The 12,394-nt window shown below is 41.8% G+C and overlaps 2 protein-coding genes, 1 non-coding gene and 1 pseudogene across 4 annotated transcripts in view; all 4 read right to left on the bottom strand.

Moving 5' to 3' along the window:
* LOC106542831 (uncharacterized) overlaps window positions 1–12,394 on the bottom strand; it is a 184,853-nt gene that overhangs the window by 163,008 nt on the left and 9,451 nt on the right.
* The window catches only part of LOC148047577 (uncharacterized), a 44,582-nt gene that overhangs the window by 22,759 nt on the left and 9,429 nt on the right, over window positions 1–12,394 (bottom strand). The window contains exon 1 of one of the 2 annotated variants that reach the window (XM_087708405.1): window positions 1,488–1,551. The exons of the other annotated variant lie outside the window; for it this stretch is intronic. The gene's annotated coding sequence lies outside the window, so the exon portion shown is untranslated. Of the gene's footprint in view, window positions 1–1,487; window positions 1,552–12,394 lie in introns of those variants that run through there. 2 annotated transcript variants of the gene reach the window in all.
* LOC148047579 (U6 spliceosomal RNA) lies at window positions 2,861–2,967 on the bottom strand. Its single transcript, XR_015696191.1, has one exon. It is a non-coding gene; the product is annotated as a U6 spliceosomal RNA (small nuclear RNA).
* LOC148047578 (uncharacterized) lies at window positions 8,560–11,306 on the bottom strand (annotated as a pseudogene).

The following is a 12,394-nucleotide window of genomic DNA, read 5'->3' as shown; positions in this document are numbered from 1 at the left end:
CAAGAAAGAGGATACTTATTTGATTATACATATAACTACGGCAGCCAGAAATGTATTTGTCTAAAATTGGAAATTTAATAAGCTACCAACAGACGAAAAGATAATAAAAAAGATATTAGATTTTGCAGAGATGAATAGGTTGACAATGAAAAAAAAAGGATAAAGAGGAATTGGAGTACTTCAAGACATGGGGAAGGTTCTAGGGCTGGCTAGAGAAAGCAAACTAGAAAAGAAAATAGGGAGAAGATGACACACTATTAAATGGAAAAGGGGGGGGGGAGAAGGGGAAAACAGAAAAGAAAATATTGAACATATAAGGATATATTCAAGAACTAGATATAAAGAAGGGGAAACATAACTAGGGTAGACTAGTGAAGGTAAGGGAATAAGAAATGATACTAAAATTATATCTGAGCAGATGGAAATACCATCCCAAGGAAAAATAAACTGAGTTTTGAAATATACACCAACAATAAAAGAAAAAGAAAGGGAGAGAGGAGGAGAGAAAGAAAGGAACACAGGGGGAAAAAGAAAGAGGTAAGGAGAGGAGGATGGAAGAAGGAGAAAGAGAAGGAGAGAGGGTAGGAAGGGGAAGAGGAAGAGCAGGAGTAGGAGAAAGGTAAGGGAAGAAGGGAGGAGAAGGAGAGGAGGAAGGAAGGAAGTAGAGAAGGGAGAGAGGGAGAAAAGAAAGGGAAAACAAGGAGATGTTACAAAAGGAGGAAGGGATGTCAACTGAAGCACCCAAATTGTACATTATAACTTATTAAATGAAATAATGAATGTAGAATAATGGTAAATGTAAAGAAGAATACCAATTATGTGAATATATATTTAAAATGGTAAGAGAATAAAAAAGTTAAAATCCTTTGGGGGGGGGAAAAAGAGGATTAGGGGCCTGGAGGCTAAAATATAATTAAGAGGTTGCAGGAATTGGGTATATCTAGTTTTGTGAAAGGAAGGACTAGGGGAGACATGATAGCCATCTTCCAATACTTGAGGAGTTGTCACAAAAGAGGGAGGGGCGTCAACCTATTCTCCAAAGCCCCTAAGGACAGATTTCCTGACACTAAGAACAGTGAACCAGTGGAAGGTTTTCCCTTCAGAGGTTGTGGGGGCTCCATCACTGGTGGCTTTTAATCAGAGACAGGACAGCCATTTGTGTGAAGTGATGTTGGGTCTCCTGCTTGATCAGGGCGTCGGAATAGAAGCCCTGCAAGGTCCCTCCCAGCTCTGTCACAAACCCTCCAGTGATGGGAGCCCCCACAACCTCTGGAGGGAAGCCATTCCCAAAGAATCCACCTTCACTTGGAAGAGACTTTTCCAATCTTCCCACCAGGAGGAAAATTGCAGCCACCAGTTTCACAGCGCGCAGCACCAGTGGGCTTAAATTCAGGGAAGGAAGGAACCTGCAGCAGCAGCAGCTGAGATGCTTCAGCCCAGTTGCTTCTCTGCTTCCAGGACTCTCCTCCCACCCGCCCTCAACTCACCTTCCAGCTGCTGCTTCGACCCTGGGAAGAGCACAAAAGCCGCTCTACACACCACTCTCCTCCCATGAGTGATCCGGAAGAGGAAGTTCAGCTGTTCCCAAAGGTGCTTTTTTCAAAAGGCAACTGGATTTTCTTTCTACTCTTCCCGTCACTTTCAACCTTTCTAGCAACACAGTACTCGATGGTTTTAACTCTTTAAAGCACAACCACAAGTGTTAGTCTCTTTCTAGGCACAGGTGTTGCCTGTTTGAGCACCATCTCCGGATAGGAGGCAAAATAAAAAATAAAAAAATCATTCTCCAGTTTCTACCTGAGGCGTTTGCAAAATGTTTCCACTGATTAAATGCTATGTAGTCGTTTTTGATTTCTAGCAACCGACTTTGTAGCTGAGCCTAGTGAAATAGTGAAATGTGATTTTACTTAACCTTGTGAATTTTAGCTATGTGCCAAGCCCTAAAATTCATGAATGTTTTACAAAAATACACTGTTGAAAGAAATGTTCTTCTGGGTTTGGCTCCAACTGGGGAAAAAGACACTGGAAACATGGAGGCTGCTTGGAAAGATGGTTTAATGGTGGACAGGACCACATGGCTTGCACTGAAGTCTCCCATTAGGTCACACATAGAAACATATGCAGCAGGGCCTAGAAAATGGAGCCTAAGAAAGAGGGCCTGATTGCCTATATATGGTAGAAGAAATTTTCCCCTCCCCCAATGTCTATATTTTTATTGTACAGAGGGTTGTTTTTTATATATTCGGCTATTTCCCTCATGTTGGTTTTTTTTTTAAATTAAAAAATAGGGTTTCATTTCTTTTAAAAAACACAAATATTTCATCATTCGTCAATCATTAAAACATTGAAGTACAATTTTTTTTATGCCCCTCCCTCCCTCCACCCCCAACCCCCCTCCTCCTCCCCCCCCCCCCCCGACTTCCCAGAACCCATACACGGTATGGATTTTTAACTAACACAGTCCAAAATCTATTGAGAAAAAAGAAATAAAGAAATTAATGACATTCTACATTGACCTTAGCTTCTTCTTACTGAACTAACTTTAAACAGTTTAAATCATTTCTGATCTTAAGCATAAGCTAACTGGAATTTCTTGGTCCCGTATTTATTTTGCATATAGTCAATCCATTTTTTCCAGTCCCGTTTATATCTCTCATTTGAGTGATCTTTAAGATATGCCGATATTTTAGCCATCTCGGCTAAGTTTGTGACTTTCAATGTCCATTCTTGGATTGTAGGCAAGTCTTCCTTCTTCCAGTATTGCGCCACCAACAGTCTTGCTGCAGTTATTAGGTGCAGAATCAAGTTAGTCTCTACCACTGTAAAGTCAGTACATATACCTAGTAAAAATAACTGAGGAAAAAATATGGAACGCTTCACGAATTTGCGTGTCATCCTTGCGCAGGGGCCATGCTAATCTTCTCTGTATCGTTCCAATTTTAGTATATGTGCTGCCGAAGCGAGCACTCCCTCGTGTTAGTTTTAATGTGTCTTAGAGAAACACAAGGTTCAGTTTCATCCTTCTGCATCCTGAAAGACTTATTTTGAGGTCAGAGTTTCCTAGTCAGCATCTCCTTTTCACCAAATATCTGTGAGTCATAAGCAGAGTTTCTGAGTGGTCCCAGTAAGTTGCTGAAGCTTCTAAAAAATATGTGGTAAAAAATATCATTTGTATACTCGGAACCAAAACCATTGCCCTTTCTTGCCTTCTGGGGCTTTGGTTCTGTTGAAAGAAATGTCCTTCTGGGTTCGGCTCCAAGTGGGGAAAAAGACACTGGAGACATGGAGGCTGATTGGAAAGATGGTTTATTGGTGGGCAGAACCACATGGCTTGAGTCCTGAACAGAAAAGGTGATCACATTTTTCAATGTTGGTGGAGACGAGAAGGGAAGCCAGGAAGAGAAGCTGAATCCCTGGTTTTATCCCCTCTCTGGCCTTTGTTCTTGAGCTTATGTTCTGATTGGTTGTCAGACTCCCATGGAACCATGCAGGGGCAACTCTCTAGGCTGCGTTTTGAATCCAGGTTTGGTTAAGTTCTCAGATGCCATGTGGGGAGTTGGGTAAAGGGCCAATATTATCATGCTTTAATCCCATCCCCCTAGAGCTGAAGGGGAGAACTCTTTATTATGTATAGTGGACTAGCTTGACCTTCTTAATGGCCCATTGATAAAGTGAGGATGGGCAGAAAGCTACAGGGAGCTATTCTGTCTTTTAGAACATGTTTCTTCCTTTTCACATCCAGAGAAATATTCTGCCTTTTCAATATTTCCTAGGATATTTCGTTTTTTCTGGGAGAGGACTGGGTGATAACTTTCTACAAACCCTCCTTTTTTTTCAAAACATGTGAGTGGAACGCACATGTTCTTGACAAAAGATTAAAGTTGGTCAGATCAGGGAGACTTAATTTTTCTGATGGAAAGGCATTGTGAGAGACAGCAGAAGGATTTCTTTGGTGGTTCCCAGAGAGCTTTCAACCATGAAGGTCTAGCAACCAGAGCACAATTTCTGGAAATAAATTTACAGTATCAAATTTTCCATGCCAATTAATATCAGATATCACTTACTGTGAGCTTCCAGACAGGTTTCAAGCAAGCAGAAGTCCCAAAATTCTTCACAGCCATGATTTTCTTTTTAAAAAAACTACAGGCTGCCCATTTCCAAGGGATGGTTCTTGAACCTGCCCTAGCTCTTATTTTAGTGAGAGCAAATTCAGTTTAGCTAGTGTACAATCCAGCCTATTTATTTTTTTTAAAAAAATTACACACAATGAGCCCGGGGACTCCTACTCATGAGACCACCAGTGCAATATATCCTGCTTTACTGGGCAATGTGGCAGCATCATTTTTTGAGTCAGTCAGGGCTCAGGTTTTGAAGATCCTTTCTGCTACTCTTCAAGTGGGGGAATTGCCTGAGGACAATTGACCCTCCCCCATAGGATTAAAAGGGAGATATCACTCCTTAGGCTTTTGTGCCATGGCAAAAATCAACCTACGGGAAGCTTTGTGTGGAGGAGATACATTCAATCTAATTTTGAATGGTGTGTGTGTGTGTGTGTGTGTGTGTGTGTGTGTGTGTGTGTGTAGCTGCTTCTTCAAGACATTTTTGGACAAAATTTCCCTCCCATTAGACAGAAATCTAAGGTGTTCAGAACTTGCTGTGCTAGCCATTCTCAAATACAATTCTTACATGAGTACATTAAACTGATTACAATATAAATGAGACAAGAAAGAAAACCTTACAATGAATTTCTGTGAAGGAAGCAAAGAAAACTTTACAATCAATTTCCACCTTTCCCCGTAGTCTTTACAGCTGTCTTCTGGGGATAGAAGAGAGTCTTTTGGTCTTTACTTGTCCATTTCAGGGTCTTTTCTTTCATATCTGGTAGATGGTATTAGGCTTAGCTTGCTGGTAAGAGTGGTCAGTCAGGCTTGGTAGAATCTGTCCCAGGTGTGGCTATGTTTTTTCCCCTCATGTCAGGTTTTATCAGGAAGGATGGAAGGCTGAGTCAATCACCAGCAGCCAATTTGAGAGTTATGGTTTGAGCTAGCAGTCCTTTGTTTCTGAGGTTAAAAAAAAAGAGGAGAGGCCAAGTATACCGTTCTTTACAGACATGTCTTAGTCTCATGTTGTGGAATTTCATCCATTCTGTGGAAATCCAAACATTATTTCAGAAGGCAGACGATGTAAATTTCATGGGACAACAACTTGTGTTGAAAACAAACAAACAAACAAACAAACAAAATATCATAGGGTAGAGCACCTTGACTCATAAGCATTTAAAAATGCACTCAGGCATAAAAGGAGGAGGAAAGAAGAACAGCTTCAAAAAAAGTTGCAATTAAAAAAAAGGGGTAGTGTCAAGACTCCATATCAGATTCCATTCAGATGGAAGCAAATTCTCATTAAGTATGTTAAAACATTTACACATGTAAGCAAAATATCTCAAAATCATTTCTTTTTATAGGTTTAATTAAGCATAACCTCAAAAATTTCTAGAAGAAAAAATCAAAATTGTATTAAGAGCAGACAACTGTAACTGCATAGCTTTTATATGCAGATGAAAAGATCACAACAGTGAAAGGTAAAGGTGCAGGAGCAGGTCACCCCTTTACTCCAAATTTCTCAGAAGAGAGAGGGGAAAAAGTGGTTAAAGTGAGCAGAAAAACTTCAGCCCCCTTTAATGACCCAAAAGGAAGGAGGGAAAGGAGCGGGGATGCACAGAGGCATTCACAGGTATCACTGGGGGCATTTCATGGTAAAAATGAGCAGACACTCACTCTCCCCGCCTTTCCTGCTTCCCTCCAAAGAATGACCCAGAAGGAAGAGGGGGGAAATACAAGCAGGCAATCACAGGTCTCTGGATCCCTTCATTACCACTCCTTGGGGCATCGGGGACACATACACACATTCATACTGCAATACTTGCTAATGCCAACCAATCATTATAACTATTTCAGGAAGCTTTTTTTTTTCACAAGCTTCATTTTCTTTTATTAGAGGATCTCACCCTCCCTTCAGATTTGGAAATGATAACACACATGCATACACACACATACCATTAAACAACCTTGCAATTTACTGTTTCTTTATATGAAAGAGAATCAAAGTACATTCATACCAACTTTTACCATCAACATACTCACATTTGAACTGCAATCAGACTGCTTGTGTAAATTAATTTCACATACAAAAATTCCATTTCATTCTTTCTTCATGCAATTATTACAATTATTTCAGGGACCTGTACATAAGCCAATGAGCTCCATTTTCTATTATTAAGGTATCTCAACTTCTCTCCAGGTCTGGAAATGGTTACACACACATACACATACATGCACAAATACCATGGAACAACACCTTCAGGCCTGGGGGAGGTTCTGTCCCTTTAAATCTTCAATTTTCTTTTATAGGGGAACATGTGGCTCATTCTCCAAGCATGGGAAAACTCAGAGAGCAGTTTAAATCCTAACTACACTCCCCTTCCCCACACCTTCAAGCCCAAGCTGAAAAGCTTACTTATTTTGTCAGCTGGTCAAACATATCACAATCAATTCAATGCCATTCAATTTTACATGTTATTAGTGTAGATGCACACCTAAGAATTTTAAACAGACATTACATCAAATTAATCAAGTCCAATTACCTAGCTCTTCCCATTCAGACAGGCTTTACCTTATTACCTAACTTTCTTACTTTTGCTCGAAGTTATGCCCACTCTATCTCCTTAAGCACTAGATTGTTAATATCTGTCTCTGCCCTGGAGTGTTCAGTGTCCTCCTCCTAATTTGGACCTGCCAGCGGATGCTGGCTAATTTTTAAAGATCCAAACTTCTATTTTGATCTCCCAGTACGTGCTGCCGTATTTTTAAAGATCAAGATGTATAGAGACGATGTATAGACATTTGTTCACACATTGCTTGCATTCGGCCAGGGTTCCAGGTTGGATCTCCCAGCAAGCGCTGGCATATTTTTAAAGATCCAGCTGTATGGAGATTTTCATTAACACATCGTTTGCATGGGGTGGGGCTTGATTCATATGATGGTGGCCCAAAGTAAGCAATTTTGTTGACAAAATCTAAATCAAAACTGCCTTCTGGAGGCCAGGTTTCTACTTTAGGACCAATAGAGTAGACTGGCCAGATAAACGTGTAGAGGTTTTTACTCCGGTTGAAGGCAAACCTTTAATAGGAATTTCCTTCATCTCATACATGCACACACAAGGCAATATTCTCCTCCTCCCCCCCAAAAGGGGAAAAAAACTATACTCACCAGGGCTCACCAGAGTACAATCTTCCACAGCTGAAAGACATGAGAACAAGGTTCCCTCCCACACAGAAGTGGGGAAGGGCTTGCAGGGCTTTTTATAATCTGTTCGGCCCCACCTATCTGTTTCCTGTTCCTGTGTAAGAAATGTATTCTGATTGGTTGTCAGACTCCCATGCAGGGGCAACTCTCTAGGCTGCATTTTAAATCCAGGTTTGCTTGAGTTCTCAGATGCCATGTGGCGAGTTGGGTAAAGGGCCAATATTATCATGCATTAATCAAATTCCCCTGGAGCTGAAGGGGAGAACTCTTTATTATGTAAAGTGGACTACCTCAGGCTTTAATGGCTCATTGACAAAGGGGGATGGGCTGGAAGCTGCAGGCAGCTATTCTGTCTTTTAAAACATGTTTCTTCCTTTTCACATCCAGAGAAATATTCTGCCTTTTCAATATTTCCTAGGATATTTCATTTTTTCTGGGAGAGGGCTGGGTGATAACTTCCTACAGTTCTATGCATCAGACCTCTCCAAGAGAAAAAAAGAAGTCACATGAACCTGGCCTAGGTAAACCTCCCTTGCTGGCACAGACCATTGAGTCTATGGGTGGATTTTTCCCAGACCTTGGCCATTTGGAACAAAGGTTTAAAGGGGTTTTGAATGTTGAGTTCAAAGGCTGCTTGGAAAGGTGAGTACCTCTAAATTTTACCTTTAAAAGCCCAGGAGGTGAAAGAGAGTATGTCTCTCTGTGTGTGAACGCGCTTGAGAAAAAAGCCCTTCTCTGGATCTTTCTCCCTCTGTGCATTTACTAACCGCAGAAAGACCAACAGAATCCACCCAGGCCATTGGCCTGAAAAACTGAGGGCTGACTACAGGTTAGAAGGTACATTCACCTGTTGGGGGTGGTGTATTGCATGGTTGCAAGGGACCCAAGTAAAAGAAAAGAGTGGAGCCTTGGAGTTTTGTCGCGGACAGTGGGAAGATCAGACCAGGAAATGGGAACCTCAGAGTCTAGGATCCCACTGAAATCTGATCCTTCCCTGAAGGATCAGGAGGGCGAAAAACAGTCTTATGAACAAACTGTACGTCACAGTTCCTAAACTTCCCAGTTTCCCCTTTGGGCAGTTTAGATCCTCTGGACGTTTCAGGGAACCTCCTGAAGCCTTCAGAGGGCCTCCAGGGAGGATGGGAGGCAGTTTTCGCCTTCCCCAACCTCCTAGAAAGAGTTTGGAGCCTGGGGGGGTCAAAAAAAGGACATCAAAAGTGGGGGGGAGTGCTGGTAATGCACGCATGGACGCTGGTGTCGCGTGCATAGCATTATGGGTGTGGGCATGCCTGCGCACGACCCCCCTGCGCTCTCCGCTTTTGGTACATGATCCAAAAAACGTTAGCCATCACTGATATATGTTCTTCCCACCCTGGAGGAGAAGGTGAAGGACCAAGGGGACTCAAGGGTTAGGAAACAAAGGAAAAGGATGTCTTGAAGGTGGGGGAGGCCTAGAGATGCCTGTCAGGCAGCACTAGCCCTGCACTAGACCTCCGAGGAATATTTTCTAGCTCTGAGTAGAAAGTGTTCTGCTTAGCGACTCGCACATTTGATTAATGGCTGCTTCAGGGAGAGCAGGTAGATTCAGGTAGTTAAGGAAAGTAATTTCACTTAACAGCAATTGCAACCTGCAACCTTAATTCAAGGCCCATCATAGTTACATCTTAAGGACTACTTTTATGTGGGCTGTGGAATTCTGGGGCTGAAAATCGGGCAAAACCAAGGTAGAAGACTGAAACTCCACCTGTGGGAATTCCATAATTCACAGACAAAAGCTCCACCCAAAATTCCTTATTGAGGAATTCCTCTATTTCTGGAAAAGGAAACATCCATTTCCTGACAACCAGAAATTAGTAGTCAATTTCCATTTTCCTTTTCACTCCACCTACAAATTTAATCCTGAGAAATGTTTGAGCAAAATAAATCAGGCCAATATTCAAACAATCAATTTCTCACCTACACCTTCAAGGGAGATCACAAATGAAATTCAAGCATTCTCTAAACTCATCTACCTTTCCTCAAATGGATTACCTTTTGAGGAATAAGGGATGATTTATGCTTGCAGTAATGAGTACAGACTGGACAATTCAAACGGTTTCTCTCCTGTGTGAGTCCTCTGGTGTCTCACCAGATGGGAATTCCAATTAAAACCTTTCCCACAGATAGGACATTCTGTGTGTGTCCTCTAGTGGATCACAAGGTTGCAACTCAGACTAAAACTTTTCCCACAATCAGGACATTGAAACGGTTTCTTTGTTTATGTGTGTTTTCTGGTGTTTTACAAGGTTGGAATTATAACTAAAGCTTTTCCTACAGTCAGGACATTCAAAGGGTTTTTCTCCTGTGTGAGTCCTCTGGTGTTTCACCAGGCTGAAACTCAGACTAAAGCCTTTCCCACAATCAGGACATTCAAAGGGTTTCTCTCCTGTGTGAGTCCTCTGGTGTCTCACCAGGCTAGAATTATCAGTAAAACCTTTACCACAGATAGGACATTCAAAGGGTTTCTCTCCTGTGTGAGTCCTCTGGTGTCTCACCAGTCTGTAATAATCACTGAAACTTTTCCCACAATCAGAACATTCAAAGGGTTTTGCTCCTGTGTGAGTCGTCTGGTGTCTCACCAGGTAGGAATTCCGACTAAAACTTTTCCCACAATCAGAACATTCAAAGGGTTTTGCTCCTGTGTGAGTCGTCTGGTGTCTCACCAGACTGGAATTCCAAGTAAAACTTTTTCCACAAATAGGACATTCAAACGGTTTCTCTCCTGTGTGTGTCTTCTGGTGTATCATCAGGTGGGAATTCTGACTGAAACGTTTCCCACAATCAGAACATTCAAAGGGTTTCTCTCCTGTGTGTGTCCATTGGTGTGTCACCAGATGGGAATTCCGAGTAAAACTTTTCCCACAAATAGGACATTCAAACGGTTTCTCTCCTGTGTGACTCCTCTGGTGTATTCCCAGGTGGTAATTCTGACTGAAACGTTTCCCACAATCAGGACATTCAAAGGGTTTCTCTCCAGTGTGAATCATCTGGTGTCTCACCAGTCTGAAATAATCACTGAAGCTTTTCCCACAAATAAGACATTCAAATAAGACATTCCCACAAATAAGATGTTCTCCCTCCTGTGAGTTATCTCATGCAGCACCACGTTGCCATGCTCACTAAAGCATTTACTACATTGGGAGCACTTTTGTGGCTTTCCTCTTTTGTAGAGGTGCTTCCATGAATCACAAGGGAGCCGTTGTGACCATAGGTTTTGCCACAACCAGGTAATTAGTATGGATTTTCTCCTTTCTGACTCCTCTAACGCATAATCAGTTGTTATTTGCAATCTGTGCTTTCCCCACAATAGGCAAATCTATGGGGCTTTTGCATAGCTGATATTCTTGAGGAGGTCAAAAAGATGGACAATGCCTTGTTAAGTGGTGCTTTTATTCAAGATGTCTTCTTCCGCACAGGGAGCGGCCTGCATTATTGTCAATTCTACAGGGATTTGATATTGATCTTTTCCTCCGAACAGACTTCCAGATATTACCCTCTTTTGCTTATAAGATAAATAATCTCCCTTCCCCTCTCACATAATATATCGAGTTCTGTGTAATCTGCTTATTCTTTCTTGATTTGTTCTCTCAAATAACTGCTGGAGGAGGAGCAGATTTGTATGGTTTTCTGTTGGATATGGAAAATATTTTGATTTCTAGCTTGGTTTTCTTTCCTTTTCAACATTGAGTGTTATTTACAGTTGTCCAGTGTGTTCTTATTGGCATCCTGTTCATCTGTATGATAGAAAGAAGAGTATAACTTCAATTTTTTGTAAAATGTTTAGGGATGAGTTGAAAAAAAGAAAGAAAAGTATACACCACTTTTGCTCATGGAAGTCCTAACTGCAAACAAGGGCTGAAAATATTGTCTACAACCTGTCTGTTGACGTCCGTGTTCAAATAATCCTCACATAACCTACCGCAATTGGAACTAATATTTATGTCACTAAGAAGCTCAATCATTAAGCATCATGTCATATGACAGTGCCAACTTACACCTGTTCCTTTGTAAGTGTTAAGGTAATTACTGTGGGTTATTAAAGGCAATTTCATATGACTGTGACTTGCAATTTCCTGCTAATATATCCACTGATTTTGCTTGTCAGAAGCCAGCTGGGAAGGTCACAAATGGGGATCACGAGTGTGGGATTCTGCCGCCATCATAAGTATGCAACTATTGGCAGAACCCAAATTGGTGCAATCCTCTTCCTGCTCCTTCAAAACCACAGTCACTGCTGGCTTCCGGTTGGTCGGGGCCTGAGGGGGTTGTTGTTTTTAACAGCTCCGGATCCTTGGCTGCGTTAAGCTGTCTAAACAGTATCCATCAACTGTTTGACAGTTTGATTACCTCTTCTCCAGGCTTAGGAGGCGGCGGCGAGCTAGCTATGTTTGGGCAGCGCTCCAATTAACCCCCCAGAACATAAATCTGGGGTGGGAGGAGGGAGCTGCCCAGTAACATAGTGTTTCTCCGCGTCAAGGACCTCTTCTGCCTTTTTTGCAGAACGAAGGCACACGTCCACCCTCAGCTCAAAGACTGATTTATTACTTATTTCAAAACGGGCAGAATACTGGTGAACTTCTAATTGTATGTATAAATCTTCAACTCCATTTTTTAAAGAATTCCTTCTGATAATTTACTTGCTAGAAATACACAGAAAATGGCGTCGAACAGCTCTGTAGGAGGAGTCAGGGTCTGACGACATAGATTTCTACGGAGCTCAGAACATTTAAAGATCACTAAAACAGAAGTGATTTATTACTAAACTAAATAGTAATTGCTGGATAAGCGGCTTGCCTGGATTTAGTAAGTGGGTGGAGAAGATTAAATCTGGAATGGCTTCTAAGCAGCAAAATCCCCCCCCCCAACGCGTCTAAAAGCGCTGGAAATTCGCCTGCTCCTGGAACTAAATTAGTCACTACTCCCCCCCACCACAGGAGAGCCTTTGAACTGAGAAATTCTGCAAAAAGAACTAAGCGTGGCCTTAGCCGAGGCTTTAAAAAGTCATGCAGCTGAGATGGAAATTAAAATAAAGGAAGAGATATCTGCTGCT

The sequence above is a fragment of the Thamnophis sirtalis genome, unplaced genomic scaffold (assembly GCF_051295495.1).
Source record: "Thamnophis sirtalis isolate CommonGarterSnake01/CBP01778 unplaced genomic scaffold, rThaSir2_p1.2 scaffold_3, whole genome shotgun sequence".
NCBI lineage: Eukaryota > Metazoa > Chordata > Lepidosauria > Squamata > Natricidae > Thamnophis > Thamnophis sirtalis.
The sequence above is the reverse complement of the archived record's forward strand: the minus strand, read 5'-3'. Positions and strand labels throughout refer to the sequence as shown.